This window comes from Nothobranchius furzeri, chromosome 2, assembly GCF_043380555.1.
Source record: "Nothobranchius furzeri strain GRZ-AD chromosome 2, NfurGRZ-RIMD1, whole genome shotgun sequence".
NCBI lineage: Eukaryota > Metazoa > Chordata > Actinopteri > Cyprinodontiformes > Nothobranchiidae > Nothobranchius > Nothobranchius furzeri.
In genome coordinates this window covers 8,796,026-8,816,215 of record NC_091742.1, presented here as the reverse complement: position 1 = coordinate 8,816,215, position 20,190 = coordinate 8,796,026, and the positions used below count along the sequence as shown (strand labels likewise).

Below are 20,190 nucleotides of genomic sequence, written 5' to 3'. Positions count from 1 at the left end.
TCCAGAGAAACTCATTCATGCATTCATCTACAGCAGGCTGGACTATTGCAATGCTCTTTTGACTGGTTTCCCCAAAAAAGCTGTGAAGCAACTGCAGATTTTTCAGAATGCTGCTGCTAGAGTCTTCACAAGAACCAAGAGAACTGAACACATCACTCCTGTTCTTGAATCTCTACACTGGTTACCAGTGAACTACAGCGTCAATTTCAAAGTGCTTCTACTAGTTTATAAATCACTCAGTGGCATGGGGCTAGAATACATGTCAGATCTCCAAACCAAGCAGGAGGAAGCTGCTATGCTGCCCACAGATGGACTCAGCTTCCCCATGACCTCAAAAGCCCTTAACTCTAGAAACGTTTAAATCAAAATTTCAACCTTTCATGCATTCATCAGCCTATGAATGGCTGTTTCTTATGCTGCACCTTCTGCGCTGCGGATGCTCACCCTTCACGTTTGCCTTTAATCTGATTCTTAAATCTGAATGAAATTTGTGTATTTTAATTATGCGGGCATGTTGATTTGGCTGCTCTTGCTCCTGGAAAGCACATTGAATATCCTCTGTGAGTAAAATGTGCTAAACAAACAAAGCTGCCTTGCTTCATAAGCAGAGATCAGAGAATTTTATGCTGCAACAAGAAAGACATGCTTTCCAAAATGATGACTTTCTTTCAGAGTTTAGTTAAATTAAATCTCTGATTATATTGTGACTAATGATGTGCATATGATCCTTTAATTAGCCCGATTCATTTGGCTCCAATTTGGCTCTTATTTGTATTCACTGACATCAAACCTTAGGTGGATGATACCATCAGCTGGATTGATTTGCATGCAGTTTGGATGTGCGCAACGTTATTTATAACTTCTCGTTGCAGCATTCGTTAATGCGATTCATGTTTGCAGCGTTTTTCTTTCATTAAAACAGGTGCATGTATCAGAAATTTAATTTAAGCAGATTAGGATCAAATCAGACTGAGGAAGTGATCAGACAGACATGTGGAACAAGTTCATGCTTCTCAGCAGCATTTCAATTCACATTTAGGGATCAAAGTGTAAAATTTGCAGATCTTTTTGCTGAATCTCTGAACAAACACAAAGATAAATGTCAAGATTTACACGTTTCCTTTTTGTGAACCTGCACAATTCCTTCTGTGCCACACGATGGCACTGCTACGTCAGACAGCACCACAGTGAAATGGAAAACGTGTGCAACAAAGGCAGGCGGGGGTTTGTTATTGTGATTCAGCTCCTTGCCACAGGAGAGAGACCTCTCAGAGACACGCTGCATATTTTTCAGAAATGGATGAAAAGGCAGCAACAAATAAAAAGCCTGTGGGTATTATGAATTTGATATAGTGGCTTAATTCTCAAGTGAGACAGAAAATAAGGGCGAGGAAAACATCCAGCGGTTCGTAGACTGTTGCAGTAAATTGCATGTTTAAGGGCAACAAATTGCTTCCTGAAAAGCCTGTTTACTGATTCACAGGCAGGCAGCTGTCCTCACAAATCCATGCACATGCCTGGTCTTTCTTTTCTCTTGCAAACGTGCTTGACCCCATCTGGGGTGAATCCATCAGGATGAAATGAGTGTTTATTTGCACAAAACGGCATCTACTGCTCTCTGCTACACGGAGCAGCATCTTTGTTGAGTCTGTTTCAAGTTAACAAACTTCTGCTGAACAAAGCGGAACCCCTGCAATAAAAAATGAGCATAGTTTAATCTGAACGATTACGGCGAATCACTGAATAAGCAGGTCTTCACATACTGCTGAATGTGATTGAGCGTAACCTTTGCGGCGGCCCCTTCGAGCCGGGTGACTGATGGCTGATCCACCAGCGCTGTCCACCCAGGTTTGCTTTTAACAAATGTAAATGGATGAGATTTGCATCAGCACCACTGTATATAAAGACTGATTGCACACAAAGCTGAGTGTGCAGAGAAGGACGTAAGAATGAAGGAAAACAGATTCTCTGAAGGCCTGCCTCAAGTTCAAGCCTTCGGACCGGAATAGGAAAAAGTCACACACACCCCACCCTCCTCTACCAAGAAGTTACTTCAAAGGAAGCTTTTGATTTGTCATCCATTCATGCTTCTTAGGTGTTTCTTTTAGCAATAATTTTGCATCAGACTTAATTCCTCACCCAGTTCAGTCTTCTAATAGAATAGAATGCCTTTTATTGTCACTGTATATGAGTACAATGAGATTAAAAGTGCTTTAGCCTTTAGTTCAAGTTTAGATTTAAAAAATCCTTTAGTGCAGTCAAACACATCAAATACAATAAATAAACAAATGGTGCAAAATTGCATTGTATACGTATAGGATATCGTATTATAGTAATTTTCCATCATTTATTAACATTTTTTGTATTTTACTGTTATTTTCTATCTCATATTGGTTTTCTGGTTCATTTGTATAAGGTTACATGTCTTTTGTTAGTCACTATTTATTTCTAGTACTTTTGTCTGGTTTCATCTGTCACTCAGGTTTATTTATTTGTTTTGCTAAAGTATATGTGTTTTTAAAGGTCTTTAAACAAATATTAAAATTTCTTTGTGTGTGTGTTTTTTTAGCTAGTAATGCGTCTGTTGCTTTGTGCATTTCACAAATGCGTTTAGTTGACTGACTCACATTTAGTTGACTGACTCGCATCTTTTATGTCTTTTTTTGAGTCGTTCATAATACATTTATGCACAGTTTGTCTTTCTCTTTAACAGCTTTGCACGTTTATTTCAGCTTTAAATAGCAATTTGCCTCATTTTCATGACATGCTGTCATGATGTAAGGCTGTTTTGATAAAATTGGCATTTTTGAAATTTTATTATGTGTCTCATTGTAGATATTTGTTTGCTTTTCCAAGGGGGAAAAAGGGCCGGTCGTTCACTAGAACAGATTCTCAACAAATGCACCTGACTTTGTTTTTTTAACCTAACGATTACAGGATGGCATTTTATACCATTTACAAAAGTGTTTTAAATCTGTTTTAAATTCCACCTTAAAGCATATTCAATACGTCCATTATCATTTGAAAAAGCTGTTTGTGATAGTAAATTAAAGTGCTGATTAGTTTCAATAAATGGAACATGCAGGAAGTTATTAAAGACGATGAGTGATGCAGCTGAGTCTACTTATTATGGAGCAGCAGTAGTTAATAACCTAATTGAGAAGTGATCGTTTTGCATTTCCCTGTTTGTGCGCAAAAGCTTTCCCAGCTGGCACCGGGTCTGTCGGTAAAGGAGTCCGACTGCAGTACAACAACCTAACGCTGGTGTGCGCACTGCAGCTTCCTCTCCAACACACACACACACACACACACACACACACACACACACACACACACACACACACACACACACACACACACACACACAGAGGTCAGCAGCAGCTAAAATCAAGCCAGCCTGCGCACATTTAGGGAACACAACATTTGTACCTTCAAAATAAAAACCCCAACAACATTAAAGAGGCAGTGCTGTGTTGCCTTTGACACATTTTAATTGTGAAAGAATAGAATATAAGTGTGGTAAAATCTTATGAAATTACTATGTCAACTACTGCTAATGACAAACCCTGTTTTTTGTACAAAATAAAATTTTCGGGGGTTTATAAAAAAAGCATGTATCAATTCATTTAACTCGTATGTTCAACTAAATCACAAGAATGTCGTTTTTATGACAATTAATCATACAATTTACATGAGTCAAACACTTTTAACGGTCAGCTTTAGCCATTATAATCAAATATACAAGAGTAGCATTTGACTTGTCCTCATTAGGGCCCATTATTTTGAAAGTCCGCCACCGGATGTTGACTTTCCCCTTCTCCCTGTTCTTGTTTTGACACCGGCCATTCAGTACATCCCTACAGAGCAGTCTGAACTGCCGTATTCACAGTTTGAAGCTCCTCCAGTTCCTGTTTCCGCTGCAGCCTTTCTTCCCGGTTTTCTGGAGCAACAAAACTCGTCTGCCGCTGCGTGAGAGCCAGCCTCCGCAGCCCCTGGTCGGATGCCTCTGGAAGTCGGTGTCTCGTACCAAGGTAGGTTCAGGAAAACCCGGACGGAAGCGCGAGACTTGAAGTAGCTGAGCTCGCTCCGTGTACCCGGCCTGTTGACTACGTCGCTGAGGAGATGAGGGTAGCCGAGTAGCGGTCAGGGCAGTCAGGAATCCCTGGTACCGTTATTTTGTCTCCGCTCCGCGGGTGCACTTGTTGTTTCTGCTATCTGGTGAGTGAAAGCATCCAGCTTCGTGCTAGGTCATTGATAATTGAGCGAAGAAAAGTGGGCACGTTTTATACAAACACGTAACGACCTGTGTAGTTACCTGGAACACGCGCTGATGCTACTTAATTACTTGCAGCAATGTGAACGAACGGGCTTTTGTTTAATGTGACAGGTTGTTAGGAGCGCGTGGCCCATTTATGCTAGCTGGACGTCTGATTCAGCGTTGTTGCTGTTTTCTTGTGGCCTGAAATTAGTTTATTACCATTAATAGTGAATAAAATACAGGCGATCTGCGATCACTGACATCATTTGTTTTGTTTATGTTCATCCCTGAAGGTGTATGAGTAACTGGGTAGCAACATAAACCAGTATCAGACATTATAATGTGTCAATAAGCAGCAGATCCAGGCATGAGTTTGCTTGTAGTATCCATAGGTGTGGTTAATGGGTTATGATTGAGGCCTCTGATATGTGGTGATTATAGGATATGATCAGGATGACTTCCCATCCACTCACTTCCCTTCTACAAACTCCACCAAGCTGATGATGACAGAGACAGCAAATCCCTCACGCATAAACAATGCTTATGGTTTTATGTTCATTGTAAGCTCTGATTGAGTGTGGCGTCTCTCCTGGCGAGGCCCGAAGTTCAGCTTCTCCTAGGAGCATCCATTAAAGAGCCATTTTAGTCCTGTAAAAGTTCCACCCAGTGGCTTGGCATCAATGTGCAGCTAATTGGATGCTCTCTGCATGGAAAGATGCAATATTGTCAAAGGAGATAATAAAATTAAAGAACGTCAGTAGGGAGACAATAGCTGCCTTCTAATTGTTTTCACATGATCGTTCTTTAACTTATTAGCTCGCAGGCATTTGTCATTACGTGCTTGATTAGGGAACAGTTATAACAGCAATTTTTTGGGGCTATAATTAAAATAATAATAATTATTCAATAGTTACTTATCAAATTAGGAGCCACATTATCTGTATTTTTCCTTTTCAGCTGAAAAAACACCAGGAATGCTGTGGTGCAACTGGTCAAAAACGGTAACACCTGTTTTCCACCAGACGTGAAACGGCCGCAAAACTTTCTTCCCTGCAATTTGTCACCATTGTAGTGGACACGTCCCAGAAGTCTATTTATTTACGCACTGTGCTTCCAAAATACGTCCAACTCTGCAGTTTAGATCGAGCCAGACAGGAAGTCAAACACGAAAGCAGTGTAAAACATCAAGAACCTTTCAAAGTAAAAGTCACGTGCAGGCAAACATGCATGATTTCATGTGAAACCCTCATAGCCGATGTAAACGGAACAGAAAATAAACCACAGACCTTTTTGGATGCACACAGCCGTCTTTCTCCTTGCTTGTGTGTGGATGTCTGACATCATGTGTGGTGTTGCAATCCCCCCTTGATTTTGTGACTTTGCGGGACCAGCGGCATGGAACGCTTTCACTCGCGCTTTACTTCTGAAACGCTCTCTGTTGGAAGGGAACTTGTGGGTAAATTCTGTTACTACCTTACACGCTGCTTTTACATCTGGTGGAAAGGAGGCTTTGTTCCCTCAGTTTGTTACCATTACCCACGTTTTCCACCCTTAAAGGGTCAAGTTGTATAAACTGAACTCCAGTAGACTTTGTCTTGAAAGTTTTATCTTAGAAGTTTTCTGATTATGTAAAGTCTTTAGCTTGCATTTTAATGAGACCACAGTTACTTATTTCTACCAGCAGATGGTAGATTTGTACTCTTTAGTGAGTATTAAAATTTAGCAGAGTACAAATTGAGACCAAAGTTGCATTTGTCATACTAGAAAAAATATAAGTTACCATAAAATCAAAGTCTTTAAATAAAGTCTTTGTGTGCAAAATGTGAGCTTGTGGGGTTGAAGAGGCTGTGCCAGCTAGCGCTGCTGCGTTGGCGTTTGTTATTTGACACCAGTCGGCAAAATGCTCCAGGGCTGTGGACAGAATGTGAGCCAGTAAACAGAAGCGACCCAGAAGTTCTTTAATGTAACATTAAGAAGCCATGACATCTTTTTATTTATCAGGTGAGCTAACAATGCTAACGCTGAATTAGCAACAAATAGTCTGCTCTAAAATGTCTGAAGCTACTTTTTCTATTACCAACAACTCGACAATACAGTGAAATGTATTTATCTACCTAGCAACTTACTGTGTATGACTCATTTTTGCCCATCATCTAGAATCTTCTGGTGCTAAAGCCTGATTTATACTTCTCTGTAAGAGAGAGACGCACACGCATTGACAGAAATGGTTTGCTCTCGGACTTGGGGAGTTGCAAAGCAATGCACCACCAGGACAACAGAGGGCGTAGCCATTTTCTGTGGTATCCTGCCACCATAACACTCGTGTGTCTGGTCCACGATAGTGTATTTGCTAATGTGTTTATGTATTTCAGAGACTTTATGACACAGACAAATTTGTCCTTCATTTTCCTCCAGCTCTTATGCAGTCGCCACCTCGAATCTCACTTTTCTAAGCATTTCCGTCCACAAATTCAACGCTTGCTCTGTATGTTGTACTCCTTCAATCACGAGTGAATAAATGTTCATATTTTATGACTTTCAGCGATGCATTTTTCAGTCTGTTCTTGGTCTGCTGCGAAATATCTTTTTACTTTTTAATGGGGCAATGGCAGCGCTGGTGACAAATTTACAGGAAGCGTACTGACCAATCACACGCTTACGATCTCCGTCACTTTAGATGAATGTTTAAAAATTTGGGCATGTCTCTGTCACCCTCTGTGAGCCTGTCTGAGAGCTCTTGTGCCGACACATAACGACGTAGCGTGTCTCCGCACCGACGCGGACTGAGAACCATAAATCAGTCTTAACCCTTAAATGCCAGCCATGAAAGTTATGGAACAGGAGCGAGAAAGTCACTTATTTCTTATAAAAATGGGCTGCAGTACCCACATGCACCTTTAAGAGAAATGCAGGTTTAGGGCTGAAACAATTCCTCGAGTACCTCGAATAATTGGAGTACAAAAAATCCTCGAGTCAAATTCTCTGCCTCGAAGCTTTGTTTAATTAATTCATGGCTTTTCAATTGCCCGTGGTCATGTTTCACCCGGACCGAAATAAGTGACTCACATACACACTGCACTGAATGCACATGCGAGTAGCGAACGCAACTTAACTTTCTTTTAAGCCATGGCGGACAATGTGGACCCCAGGCGGAGTGCGAAAAAGACACAAAATGCCAAAGATGTGGGACCATTTTTCACGTCGTAAGGCGGAAAACGTAGTCCAGTGTAAATACTGTAAAATGGATTTAGTCTACCACAACACCACATACTCGATGCTGCAACCTGACCAGGAAACACCCACATGTAAATGTCACTTCTGCAAGCAGATTCGGAGCCTCTACAAGATAATGCATTTTAGCCTGTATTTCTATATATTCTGCGGACACTGTGCGACTTTTTCATTTGTAGCACTTAGTTTCAGCTCACGCCGTACGTCTGGTAGCAACACGTCGGACTTAAAATGTGCTAAAAATAGCAGTTTTTACAACACGTCGGACTTTTTACTGTGTTGTTATTGATGTCCGTTGTCCCTCAGGATTGCTGCAGGACGCAGGTATTTATGAGTGGCGGAGGAAAACGAAAGAAAGTAAATAAATGTTTTGTGATCAGTATAATTGACATAACCAAGGCAAACATGCTTTCAACAATCCTTGTCAGTGTGAGACAAAAAAAAGTGTAGAAATTAAAACGAACATGTGTTAATAGGGAAACAGCTGGCGAGCCATGTTTGCGCATGCGCCTTGAGCGGTTCTGGTGCTGTTTGGGCCGCAGCTGAAGTGCTGAAGTTTTGAAAACTAATTTTGAATAAAACTTGAAGAATAACTGGCAATTGCTTTCTCGTTTCAAGAGGTCTTTCATATTTTATAACATGCTATTTGATGTAATGGTTTAAAAACACAATAGAGTAATTTATTAGAATACTCGATTAATCGATAAAAGATTCGATAGAGTACTCGATTACAAAAATATTCGATAGCTGCAGCCCTATGCAGGTTTTCTACTTAATAAGTCACACGAAGAAAACATGAAGTTGCTATAAAAGGAGAGAAGAGCTTCTATGGGAGCCTGGACGTCCAAGCAGGGAGTTCACATAAAAATATATGTTATTCTATATTAACAAATTTTACTAGACAACATGCCACAGAGCTTCTGGGGGTCCTAACTGAAAATAACGCAGGCAGATCATACACAACCAGTATTTTTCTTTTCATAGCACTACCACAAAATAGTGAAAATGTGCATCGTTCAGAAATCATGGCAAAAAAGCAGGCTTGCAAAAATGAAATGTGATAAAATAATTAACATAATTATTTGTGGTCTTTTTCATAACTTTAGTAGTTGTTTGGAGCCAAAAGTGCACATCCCCACCATAGAAGAACATGGGTAATAAATTATAACAGCACAGTGCCTCGGTTATTCCAGACTTTCAGTCCTTTTTCCACCAAATTTCCATTTGAAGTGCAGCTGCTGACAAGGTGGGAACTAAACAGCTATAGACAACTAATTCATCATTAATGTTATCGTATGAAGTCAGCCTCGGTAACTGCGAGAGTAGATTGATTGAGTTAGTGGCTTTAATCCGTTCATGAATAAGTAAACGGCCGTATATATTGCAGTGACAGCACTTTGTGTGTGTGTGTGTGTGTGTGGATTCCAGATGCAGCCCATTTTACACAGATGTCTCTTTATATTTGATCTGCTGTAAACTGTCGAAGGCCAGTTATCTTTACATAAATTAAAGCAACTCGCTCTTTGGCAACAATTTCCTTTGATCTGGGCTTTGTTATCTTTTTGGACTGAACACGACCACAGGTTCAGAACAGCCGAGTTGGAATAACTGTATTGGTGCAGATCTGTCAGCGTTGTGACATTTTTACATTTGAATGAAATGATAGTAATAGCACTTACGGTGACATTTTAAACATACATGGAGGTGTTTTGCAGAGTCCCACTCATAGATTCATTTACACCAGAGGAATGGCACATTTCCTCCCATGAAGCAACTGAGACAACTAACACTGCTGCTTTAATGCATGGTAGCGTTCTTCCCAGAGACGTAACCCCCGCCACCCTGGCTTCCAACTTCAGCTGATGTGTTTTTTCTCGTTCTTTCATTTCACCTCCCTCCTCCTCTGCCCTTTCTGTGTCCACTGCTCACGCCACTGTCTGTCTTCATTTTTTTGACTAATGAGTTCATTAAACATATTAGCGTTGCTCTGCCAAAGACGTTAGACGCGCTGCTCTGAGCAGAAGCGAGCGGTGACTCATATAACTCATTTAACCTGTATGTAAAATGTAGGCGCGCGTCACGTGGCGAGCAGCGCTCCCTTGTTTGCTTTTGTGCGACAAGTCCCTGCCAAGCGGAGTTTTATTTAAAATAGCACTTGGATTTGTTTTTCATTTCAATCCTGTCTGCAATACCCGCCTGTCACCTGCACAGGAAGCGCCTCTGTTTGCATGAAAAGCCATTCTAATTTCAAGCATCACAGTGTTTTGGCTTCGTGTACAGTGTGTGTGTATAATGCTTGATATTGGCTTTGGTATGCTGTGTATACATCCCCTATCCCACCCTAATGTTCCACATATATTCTTGTTTTTCTTTAGTCTTTGTTCCAGTTTCTAAAAACATCAGATGGATGAGGCGGAGACTGACACAGCTGAGAAAGTCACCAAGAGCTCATTTATAAAGACGTGCTTCGAGTTACGGGGTCCCTAACAGCAGAAATGAGTGTTGCAAGCTCTGGTGAAAGTGTCACCAAAAGAGGAACGCTCATAGGGGCCTTGTTGGGTTGGGATTGCTAATCTCTATGCAGAGTATTCCAATTCCAAGACATTGTGCTCCAAATAAAGCAGAAGCTGTTTAAAAAGAAGCTTTTCAGCCGTGTTGTTTCTGTTTGGATGAAGGGAACGCTGGAAATCTTCTAGACGTGGACACAGTCATGAGTTTTATTAGAGACTCAGTCTGTCAGGGGAAGAACGATGGAGTGTAGCTGCTTTATGAGCATGGTTCACTGAGCTGTGTCTGTGTGACCACTTTTGGCATTTTTCATGTGACACTGGCGTTTGGTCTTCCTCTTCCATCCTCTAGGCTTATGGAAACATCGGTAAAAAGTGAAGATAATAAAAAACAACATTAAAACGCCCGTTTGGGGATGTTAAATAACCACCGGTGTAGACGTATGCAGGCGATAAAGGCTGTCTTTTCTACAGAACGCAGCCCTTCTAAAGGGCAAAATCTGCAGGGAAAAAGACCCTTCTGCATCACTCTTCTCCCGCTGTCATCCTTCCGGAGGGCCATTATTATCTGTATTGTAAGACAGAGTGTCTGTCTAGTGACTGTATGAGCCAATCACAGGGCGAGTGTGAGGCAGGTTTCCATGGAGAATAGCAGCAAGAACCGGCCCGTGAGGCTGCCGAAGCTCAGCTTGTGCAGACTAGCCTTATCCAGGCTGATAGCAGGAGAAGAAAGACCCCAGCAGCGCTGTCCTGTTGTCCGCCTGTCGTAATGCCTTCCTTTTGGTCTACCTGCCTCGCTCGGTGGAATGTGTAAAGGCACAAAGGAAGAAAAAGAAGGGGAGTTGTGAATAGGAATCCGGTTGGACAGACACTGTAGGAGTTTCGCCCAATAGCTCTTTGGCATCAGATTGGATTTTTGTAGAGAGTGGAGTGCATCTGTCTTCACCGGCTCTGAGAGATGTTTGAATGGTTTTGTGTTCAGGTTTAACTCCAAATGCGCCCCGTCTCTGTTTCTGTTTAAACCGGTCCGTGATCCTGACCTGAACTCCACCTCAGTCTGCTCTGGCCCTGCAGGGAAGCTTCTCAGCGTGGCGTGCAAAAAAAAAAGGTCAGAGACGATGTATACTTTCAAGCTTTTGCTATATCCCATGGACTTATTTCTTCTCCAGGCAGAGCTGTGAAATGGTTCTTACCAGATTTGTTCTTGGATTATTAGAGTTGTCCAGAAATAGGCATCTACACATTCACACACAGAATGTTTTCTTTTTTTTGCATCTCGCCAGCAGTAACTTCTTTCTCTTGAATAATCCGCTGAATGGCTGTGTGCATTCATTTGTGTCTTATATACAATTTGGCATCTTAATCTGACATTTCTATTTTTGTGTATAGTGTGTGTGTGTGTGTGTGTGTGTGTGTTTGAAGAGAACTACAGCGAGCAGAGATGAAGGTTCAGTGCTTTTTCTTCCTGGGGAAAAAATATGGTTTTGACTTGCACTGAGATTTTTTAGCTTAGCTTCCTAGCTTCCTCACAGCATCACTGTGAGGCACAAAGAGCCCCCAAAACCTCCCGCATACCAACAAAATCTCTTCATGCTCCGAAGCCAGGGCCCATCAAAGAGCCTTTTAGCCCCATGAGTCCACAGATCAGGCCGGGATCAGAACATCCACGGAGGGCTGGAGTGATTCAGAGAAGCTGCAAAAAATTCTCAGCTGACGTACAAGAATCCCTGCTGTTTGGGATTTAGAAAATAGCACCTGTAATGAGTTAATGTAATGAGTTTGCATGTTATTTAATGAAATAAATAAAATATGAAATCAACCTTATGGATCTGTGGGTACTGTTTAACCAGAAGACTGGAACTTTTTATTGCAGGGATTATGTAACACTTCGTATTAATTCAGAGACAACAGAAGAGAGTCAAGTTTTAAAAGTTTAAAGTTTTATTACTAAACAATAGGGCTGCACGATATAAGGAAAACCTACGATATTCGATAATGATTAATATTGCAATGACGATATTACTTGCGAAAAATAACAACTTAACTCAGGAACAAAAATAATCAAAAACAAAGAAATTCAAAAAATCATTAAAATGAGAAAAGCAAAAGATGTGAGGAAAGGGAAAAAGAAATGAAAAAGAAAAGAGACTCACTGGATCCCGGAGCTAACGAAGCTAACTCAGGTGTTTGCTAACCATCAAAATTAAGGGCCGTCCGCCTCGGGGCCGGGCATCTGACCTATGAGAACCCACCCAATTGGCCAAATGGGTGAAGAGCTCTATTTGATTTGTTAAAAAAAAAAACGATACTTCCGTTTGACTGACAGAATGCATTATGTGTAGCAAACATTTTAGCTGACCATTCATTGCTATATTTATTTGTTCTTTGCGATATGCATATTGTGCTTGTTGATATTGCGATAACGATATATTTACGATATATTGTGCAGCCCTACTTAACAAATTAAAACTAGACTAACTTTAACACTAAATGTATGGTGTAACTAAGGTGAATGAGACGGAGAATGGTGTAATGTGGAATGTTGCTCAGAACCACCAAATCCGAAGAAATGATTAGTTCTGGTGGGAAATGAAGGTGATGTCTTCGTGCTAAGCTTTGGTTAGGAGATTCATAAGCACATTCAGCGCCATTCTGTTTGTCTACGTACCCTTACCGGAAGTCCCCGTCTAGATCAGGAGGTGTAGAGGTTCAGCTTGACCTTTATGCAGCTGAAGCTTGTAGAAACAGCCGCGGCAGCCGACCACCAGTCTTGAGATACTTCCGGGTCATGACATTTTATCGGCATCTAACAAGACCCAAAACGGGGTCATGTTGGTTCAGCTTTTATTCTGAAAAGAACCGTTGCAGCACGTGGAACGGCAACAGATTTTATCCAGCTTGTCGTTGGTTCTTTCGGCTGAAGAGGAAAGTTACGGATTGGCCACTCCGTCAACTTCTCTAGAACGCTTTGAACTGGCGTTAAAGATGACGTGGGCATAGTTTTATACTTCGGATGTTTTGGTTTATGGTCGAATGAAAAGGTGACAGATTTACCAAGCACCACCAAAAGCACGCCTCCGTCAGATCTGGCAGATTCTGATTGGATCAGTAAAACTGTGTCGTTTCTTAACGCTACGTGAGATCAGTCCTAGTGGAAACATTTAAAGTCATATTACTTATTATGCTCTATGGGATTATAATAAAGTAATTAGTACTTTGATTTCACAGATTGGTCATATCTTATTATTGACTAACACTTTGTTTGATTAGCTTTATTAAAAATAAAGTTCTTTGATTTATTAAAAGGAGAGAGTCCTTTGTCTTCATTCTTCTCTTGAGCTGGAAAGAAGCAGTTTAGAAGAAAATGCATGACTTTGAGGCAATATCTCGTGCAGATTAGTTCTGTGTCAGAGGCATCTGTGGAGAGGGGTAAATAACCTTCGGTGGAAAAGCACCTCCATCACGTTACACACCTAACCTAAAGCCAGATCTGCAGCTCCTTTGGTCTTGAAGAGCCTCTTTCTTGAATTGAAGCCTCTTGAAAGTTCATACCAGACTAGTCGTGGCATCCATGGAAATAAATCTTTGCAGGTTTTGGTCTAGAAGAGGTAGATGATTATGGAGGGTGAATTAGCAAAGTTAAGAGTGGTCATAATTGACACAGCTGTTCGGCTAGAGGCACAAACGCACCGATCACCCACACCCCTCCATCTCTCTCCTGTTCAGAACACAGAGGAGGACCTGAAAGCCAGATGCTGGACATTAGGATCCCAGCCCAAATCCACTCTGCACCCACTAAACAGAAAGTCCACAGTGACACACGGCTATGAGCTCATGTGACAGCTTTGGTGCGTTTCCCACACTCTGGTAAAAAGGTTGCATGACAGGCCTGGCTGTACATGGAGGTTTTTGATATTATTCTGTGTTCAGTGAGGAGCCAAATTCCCAGCAGCCACTCCAGCTCTACCCACACACGTACTGAATGTCCCTCATTCAGCCAGAAGTATCAGATCTAGTACCAGCTAGTGTCGAATGGCCCTTGTGTGACCCCTCCACACAGCCAGAGAGGGTTCAACCCCAGGCCTCGGGAAAGTGGAACCTGGATTTTGATGAAAGGTGTCCATTATCTAGCTCACGGGCAGGGGGCTTTTTCTGTCATCCATGCTAGTTCTGCTTCCAGGAGGGTTTGGCTTGCTGTGGCAGGAGGGGGTATTTTGTGATTTTTGCTGTTAAACTACTGATCCTGAGGGGGTAAATTCATCTCATTGACCTCTACTGAGAGGCCATAATGTTGGGTCACCTGCTTTGTGTGGCTACTGGAGTTGGAAGAGATCCAATATGTCATTTAGCACTAAGCCCTTCTCGGCGTCTGTGCCAAGTTCACGAGAGGCAAAGTGGTTAATGTGCATGTGTCTGTCTCCATGTCTATCACAGACTTCTTTGTAAGTGCATGTGGCATTTGCAGTGTGTGTTACTGATGGTGTGGTAGTGCGGGGGGGGGGGGGGGGGGAGGGATTGTGAAGGATCGTAGAGGATTGGCCTGATTGGATTTCCGTTGTAGGAGTCATGTCACCTGGCACAGCAGGGTGTTCTGGAAGACAGCGGGTTTGTAATCAGACGGCACTCAAACTGTGAACCAATGCAAAAAAATTGTCCTCCGGAGCTGCTGACATGAGTAGTCATTAGAGAAAATGTGACAACATCCATTTGAAATACTCTACTGCTGACAATCCTGACCAGTCAATGTGTGCTGTTTTAGTTTGCAGCTCTTTTTTCAACAACTCAGAGATACAGAAATAAAACATATTTCCCCTCCTACTGATGGTCACAAACAAGGGCCTACTCTTAGCACGCGTTCTCGCCTGGAATTGTAGTGTTTCACATTCTGCGAGCTCCAGCAGTCGGCACTGGTCTGGTTGGTAGTAATCCCTGAGCTGGTTGAAACATGTGCTCGACATAATTTTCAACACGCACACTATTTTGTTTATTTTCAAAATATGTCTTCACGACCAAAAGTTGCAATGGCAAATCTGCAAAACACAAACACACTCACAGGACCCACCCCCCCCCCCCCCCCCCCCCACGCCAGCAATCAGCTCTATGCCACACCGCCCTAATATGGGACCACGCATTGCCACAGTAAACGAGAGAGCGCTAAACACCAGTCGCAGTTTTCTTGGTCCAAACTTCTCGTTTTCTGTGCCTGTATGGTGTTTTTATTTTAGTTTTTTGGTAAATGGCCTGTATTTGGATAGCGCCTTCTTAGGGTGCTACAAGCCCCCAAGGTGCTTTACAACATCCTCCCATTCACACGCTGATGATGATGAGCTACATTGTAGCCACAGCTGGGCTGGGGCCACTAATGGATGCCAGACTGCTGAACACCAGTCCTTGCGACCACCACCAGCAGGCAAGGTGGGTTAAGTGTGTTGCCCAAGGACACAACAGCAGCATTCTATGGTGGGAGCCGGGAATGCACCTACAACCTTCCGATTGCTGGATAACATGCTCTACCTCCTGTGCTGCTTGGTGTGCATCAGTTGTGAAATGCGCGGAATGAGCGGACGACCCAATGGTTCGGTACGCCAGACAACCAGCTGGTCCAATCGCTGGTTTTGGACAGAGCCCTGGTGTTGAGAATTTTAGACTGATGAACCACTTAATTATATATATTTTATTCTCCACAACATTTTTATAAGTTATGGATGAATAAAAATGCTTAAAGCTAGCTTGTATAGCAGATTTGACATTGTAGCTCATTTGCTGTTTTCTGTATTTTCTACTTTCAGCCCACCCATTTTTCCTCTTTTTTCAGTTCTGTGCTTCCTGATACCTGAAGTAAGAGACTGCACAAACATTAGCTCTTAGCATGTCTGATGTGGTGCTTACTGTGCCAACCTGACTTGGCGTGGCTCAATTCTAGCCACATGATTGGCTAATTGTCTGTTCTACATATTGAAGGTTTATATCGACCCATTATCATACGTCTATCATAGAAAAATGCTTTTGAGATATATATTGCTATCATTTAATCGCATGCTGCTTACTTCAGTGAGGAAACGGATGAATGGAACTTTTTCTTTTTTCTTTCTTCAACACAGACGGATAAAGCAGCCTTTCTGCTGAGCAGATTTTCTTGGTCTTGGTTGGAAAACACTTTGCAAAATATGGGAAATCACTAACTGAGGTTGAGTTTGATGAAATGGGCTAAAGAACAATAGGTGCAACAAAATGGCAATTACAACAGTTACAACTGGGATGCATTGTTTAAAAACTATTGATGCTTTTGCACAGTGTAGGAGCGTTTGAGGATAGATTACTTTTTCACAGCTTTGTAAAGGAGTCAGGTGGATTTAATTAAGTATGCTAGCTTAAGATTCAGGTGATAATGGAGATGTGGAGGAGAATCTTGAGCAGATGAAGAGTGTAAATCTAGAACTTTCATCACGAGTTCATGACTTTATTAAATTCTTTGTCTTAATGTTTTTAGTTGCAGAAGCAGAACCCATTCACAGATTAGTTGCAAACATGTTCTTTCCTGTGGCTGAAGCAGAGTTGTGAAAGCACAAATTGTGTGTTTTTAAATTTAGATTTCACAAAGTTGTTGCTCAGCTTTCACAGCTTTTATCTGGTTGGCAGGAGGAAGTTTTTGTTTGCAAAGGCACGCAGATCTCTTGGGTGGTTCCAAACATAAAGAGCAATCCGTTGTGTCACCGTTTATATGACTCAGCAGGTAATATATTCTCCCCTTTTACCACTTCCGATCCAGTTCATAAACCCAAGGAAGTGAGTAACATTGATAATAATATTTCTGCAATTCAAGGATAACAGAGATGTCAAGGAAAGGCTGTCTAACACCGAATTTGCTTTTATTCACAACATCTGCATCATGCTCACCAAACAGGCTGAAGAGCAGAGTAACTAGATCTGCAAGGTAGACAAACACACCACGTCGGCATGTTTAGATTTAGCTGCTTTTATAGATAATTTAAAGATCAGATTTATTCCTATAACTTATTAGATGTTTCTTGAAACATTTCCAGGTGCTCTCTTTGAACGATATAGTTGGAAATGTTTCATATTAGACTGCAATGGGATGTTCGTTTTATGATTGCTTAATGGCATTTCTGGTCATTAAGAAGCCGTGTTGGCCAGAAAACTCCCATTCCCGATGTTAGTTATTGATTGGTTTGTAAAATGAATTCATATTGCTTATGTTGCAGCCTGTGCAATGAAGAGCCTGCACTTTTTATGCTGCATTGTCAATAAAAATTCCCAATCCTCAAGCAGTGCAGATGGCTGCTGTTTGTATAAGTTGCAGGGACATTTCTTTTAAGTACTGTGCACGTTTCAGACAAACTAGGCATCACTGCCTGCAGTTTTCTGCCAATTTGGGTTTCAGTTTCATGTTGCAACTTAAATAAATGATTGCAGAAGTGGAAAGAGTCCGTGTGTACTTCAGAAGCCATAGAAATAGGGCTTTTATTCTTTGCATTTCATTGTTTTTATTTGGATTCCGGTTTTGCTTAACTGCAGCTTCATCATTAATGTCTGAGAAACCAACTCGACCCAGTGGTATGGCCAGGTGTGAATGCAAAGCAGCTTTTTACGAGTTGTGAAGCTGTTTTTAACGAATCTTAAGATTGCTGAACCAGGCGTGGAGAACTTGTCAGAATTGGCATGGTCTTAAACTGTATGTTGGACATCGCCCGTTCTAAATCCCACATCTGGCTGGTGGTGCAGACCATCTGTTATCACCTAACCACATCATCAACCTGCAAAGCTGACTCACATTTACTTGACTTGACCATTTTAGCAGGCGCCGTCAAAAAGGGCTCTATTTAATTTTTTTTACAGTAACTCAGGTATTTAACCTATTCCTACATAGTACTCTGATGCTTTGAAGCCACAGCCATGTTTGTTATGTAGTTCGGAAATAAGAGGCACGCTAGATTCCCGATGGTCTGCATACCTGAAAGACAACAAACACCAAATATTTTCATTCTTTGCCCGCCATCTTATGTTTTCCTGTTTTTATTCTACTTTTCAAATTTCTTCTGAACTTCAAGAGAAGCTTATTCGATCAATAAAACATCAGCTACTTTGCACGCCGCAGTCCCAGAAAGTCAAAGAACCCTGTCCTAATCGCTACTGCAGACTCAGCTTGCAGTCAGTTTTAGTGGCTGCCCATACTTTACCACCCAGCACTTTTTTTTTACTGCTGCTTATGTAAGCTGGATGATGCCCCTCAGTCCCTCCTCAGTATTTGTAAGAGTGACAAAACTGGCATAAATTTTTGGCAAAGCTCTTGGTAGACCAACTTGAAACCATTTACATGTGACACGTCTGCCTTGTGGCCTCAAGGGTATTTCATTGCATGCTGCCACCTTCTACTGTTCCTGTATTTACAAGCTGTCGTGGTACTCCCTCCACTACAGACACACTGCTATTGCCAGAGAGGACCTTAGAAGGGCCAGATTGTAAAACCTATGCTTCAGTTTTAGCTGTGGTCTTGGAGAGCAGTAAAAACATGCCAGTCCGATATAAAAGTCTAATAAGACTCAGTGTGGTGACACAGCTGTTCAAGGCCTATGATGCTGTTGAAGCTGAGATGGGGAGGGAAGAGTAAGGAGTGGAAGTGACTGACCACAGTCCATAAAAAATGATGCAACACTGGTCACACAATCAGCAGGAAAGCACGGCAAGAGGACTGGAAAAACAGCACGGCGTTGTCTCGAAACAGCAGGATGTATTCTGTCTGCGTCTCTTGCCCAGAGCTGGATTTGACGAGAATCGAGGAGACATTTGTGTGATGCCAGCCACGCTACCAGGTTTTCAATATGCATCTGTGTGACGAGAAAGCCGAAAACAGCCTCTCCTTGCCTGCTTTTTGATCCTGCGACAACCACTAAGAACTGAAGTTGGCACCTGAACTTGGTGCGGCACTTTAAACACACAGCGAGAGCTTTTTCCTTCACACTTTGATTTGAGGGAGTGAATGAAGAATTATTCTGGATGAATCCACTGTCACAGCTGCGTTGGAGCTCTTCATGTTCAAACCAAAACTAAAGCAGTGCAACTATCTGAGCCACTTTGCTATAAAGTTAAAAGATCAATGAGGTGATTTGCAGCCCTGTATGGTATGCTAACTCATCATCATTTCACATACAAAGAACATGTTATCGAGCCTCCGTGGTATCTGTAAATGTAATCTGCCTTTCAGAGCTGATTACATAGTTATATTGACATTCTTGTCAGAATGAGGGGGGTGACTTTACATCATGAGAATGGCAAAGCCTCATCTGTTAACCCATCCCTGTGTTTGAAAGCCAATCCATCCAGTGGACCGGAATAACGACACGCCTTTTTCACTCAGTGTCTTCCTCTGTCACTGCAGCATCATCCGGTTTTCGCCTTCCTCTGGCAATTGGCTCCCTAATTGAGGTACTCTTGAGCCATGTTTGTCACCGTGGCAACGCTGCTCCACAGATAATCATTGTCTTGTGGATTAGCATAACAACAGAGAGGAGGCTTTGCTTTAATTCCACTAACACTGGACCAAGCTCCTTTGTGTCGGCGAACCCGCCGGGCTTGTCTTAACTGGGATTAGAAACTTGGACCCCCCCGTTGCGCTCGTGCCCTTGCCTTCGAACTTTTGTGAACTCTTGCTTTTGCCCTTGGATGGATCTGCAGGAAGGTTGCCCATTATGAGTATAATGAGCCCTTCATAAACTTTGGATTTAAGATTTCGAAACAGAAAAAAAAAACAGTTCTTTCTGTAGAAAATGGTTTCTAAAGCTGGTTTAAAACTGTATCTACCTAATTTTATTATATTAGTGTAAAGTTTTTCCCTGGAAGCTTTCAAAAATGCCCAGTTGAAAAGAAAACAAAACCATGCATTTTAAAATGTGACTTATGTAGCGTCCAACCTTTTGTAGGTTCGAAGAACTTTATAATTGAGTTCTTATGGAAGCATTTACTGGTTCCTATGAGAACTGGGCAATATGGCCAAAAATAGTTCTGCAATTTTTGCAGGCTTATCATGAAATACAATTTTTTTCACAATATTTAAAATCCACCTGTAGCTACTGAATTAATGTTTAATTCAATGCTATAGCCTCTTGCAGCGATGACACAGACGCTGGCTGTCTAACCTTCATTCCTTTGAGATAAAAAACAAACCTTATCACTGTC

At 41.8% G+C, this 20,190-nt stretch overlaps 1 protein-coding gene across 4 annotated transcripts in view; it reads left to right on the top strand.

Annotated features, from left to right (window-relative positions):
• The first annotated feature begins 3,822 nt into the window (after positions 1 to 3,822).
• The window catches only part of fut8b (fucosyltransferase 8b (alpha (1,6) fucosyltransferase)), a 138,520-nt gene continuing 122,152 nt past the window's right edge, over positions 3,823 to 20,190 (top strand). For 2 of the 4 annotated variants that reach the window (XM_015947504.3, XM_054748057.2), the window contains exon 1: positions 3,823 to 4,031. The gene's annotated coding sequence lies outside the window, so the exon portion shown is untranslated. Of the gene's footprint in view, positions 4,032 to 10,978; positions 11,105 to 20,190 lie in introns of all 4 variants that reach the window. The other 2 variants (XM_070543723.1, XM_070543726.1) reach the window with 2 other exon arrangements.